The sequence below is a fragment of the Budorcas taxicolor genome, chromosome X (genome assembly GCF_023091745.1).
Source record: "Budorcas taxicolor isolate Tak-1 chromosome X, Takin1.1, whole genome shotgun sequence".
Lineage (NCBI taxonomy): Eukaryota > Metazoa > Chordata > Mammalia > Artiodactyla > Bovidae > Budorcas > Budorcas taxicolor.
The window spans coordinates 52,673,772-52,675,574 of record NC_068935.1 but is presented as its reverse complement, the minus strand read 5'-3'; the positions used below and the strand labels follow the sequence as shown (position 1 = coordinate 52,675,574).

The window sequence follows — 1,803 nt, the reverse complement described above, 5'->3', positions numbered from 1 at the left end:
GAGTTAAAATTTGAACTCAACTCTTTTGATGCTGATGGTGAAACTCTCTGTTTTAGTTGTTTCTAAAAAGTTTTCTGAAGACACACAGGATTCTTATGGTCAGAGACTCTGCCTTATGTATCTCCATATTTGATTGACTATTCCTTGGACCTTTTAAAACATTTCAAAAATAAAGTTAACACCAAATTAAATATTTCATACTCTTTCTTTTAAACCATGATAAACTTGTAGAATTTGGACTAACAAAAGACTTTATTGGGGAAGAAAGTTTTATGACTGTAGTCATTTTGGTGATAATTAAAAGACCAGCTTTTACTCAGTCTTATATTAGTACTTAGGTAAAAATTCTCTGTACAGACTTCCATGACTGTCAAGTCGTTAGGACTCCATGCTTTCACTAGAAGGGCACAGGTTCAATCCCTATTCAGGGAACTACATTTCCACAACCTGCATAGCGCACCCCCCACCCCAAAAAAATTATCTGTGGGAGATGATCCTGTTTGTAATTTGCACTGAGATTGCGCCACCACCACTGCTCTTCCTTTGGGAATACATTGCTCCCAAAAGTTTTTTAGCAAAAAGGTGGCCTAATCATTATTTGGTTTGTTCCCTCCAAACATTATTTTAGTCCCTGGGAGTGCTATTTGTGGGTTTTAGATGTATCAGCATTTTGTGCCTTCTGAGCACCTGTAGCAGACAGCATAGGTGATTGATGCAACAATCTCCATTATGAGGTAGGTGGCCAGGAGGTGATTTCTGCTTGCCTTTCTCAGGGGGAGTTACACATTCACCACCCCCATGTGACAACCTCTTCCTATCTGGGTCTGGCAATCTAGACCCTAATGTCATTCCACACCCCCAAACAAAGGCAATAACACCACACCACTATTCCTTGCCACTGAGATCAATTGTTAAGCAGGGTTATCCATCATCAGTGCAGACTCCTGACCCAATCCAGACCTCTACTCTCTGGCTAACTGGGGACCTGAGGGTCTGTTCCCCAACCTCTGGGGACCCCATATCCCTCCCATCTCCAGTGCCCACCTCTTCTCTTCTTTCCCTCCCTTCCATTAGAAAATTCACACACACAAATATCTTTTCACCATTTGATGTTTATTTTAATTGCAGCCATCAGTTTACTATGTTAGTGTGAGAGTCTTTTCTTGGTTGGCCATTTCTAAGAAAGCAGACCTCTGGAGACACAATTCTAAACTGTTTGACCTTTTCTGTTCAGTTACTGGCTGCCCAGGTTGTACTTCTCCAGGGTCTCTTATTCTGGGGCGGCTGAGCTTATCTTCTCTTTTGATTTTGCCTCCTTCTTTGACTCTGCCTCATATTTTGGTACCTTTTTCGGCTTTGATTCAGTTTCTTACGTCCACAGGAACAGAAAAAACATCTTGGTTTTCTTGTTTTCTTCACCTTCTTCGATTGAGTGGCATATGATCGGATTTTCTTTCTCAAGGTTCCTCGTAGAGGTCTTCTGACCCTCATGGTCATATTTCGTGCCTGGAAAGACAAGACAAGGGTATTAGTTTTGAGGAAAGAAATGAAAACTGAGTTGGAAGGGAGATCTCATGAAAAGGGATGCGGGCTGATGAGGACTTTTGTGCCAGACAGGGGCAGTGTAGAGGTCTTGGGCAGCAAAGTCAATGGAGAACATGGGGAGCTTAGTCGGAATCATCTTACCTTCACACTGCCTCTGTACCTCCGTTGACAAAGGGTCTTCTTTTTTCCATTCATCTTTGAAGCAAATTGCATTGCAACTCTTCTTGACTGCCGTGGCTTCCTGGTTACCTTAGTCAT

The 1,803-nt window shown here is 42.2% G+C and overlaps 1 pseudogene; it reads right to left on the bottom strand.

Annotated features, from left to right (window-relative positions):
- Positions 1 to 1,331: 1,331 nt before the first annotated feature.
- LOC128070523 (spermatid nuclear transition protein 3-like) lies at positions 1,332 to 1,803 on the bottom strand (annotated as a pseudogene).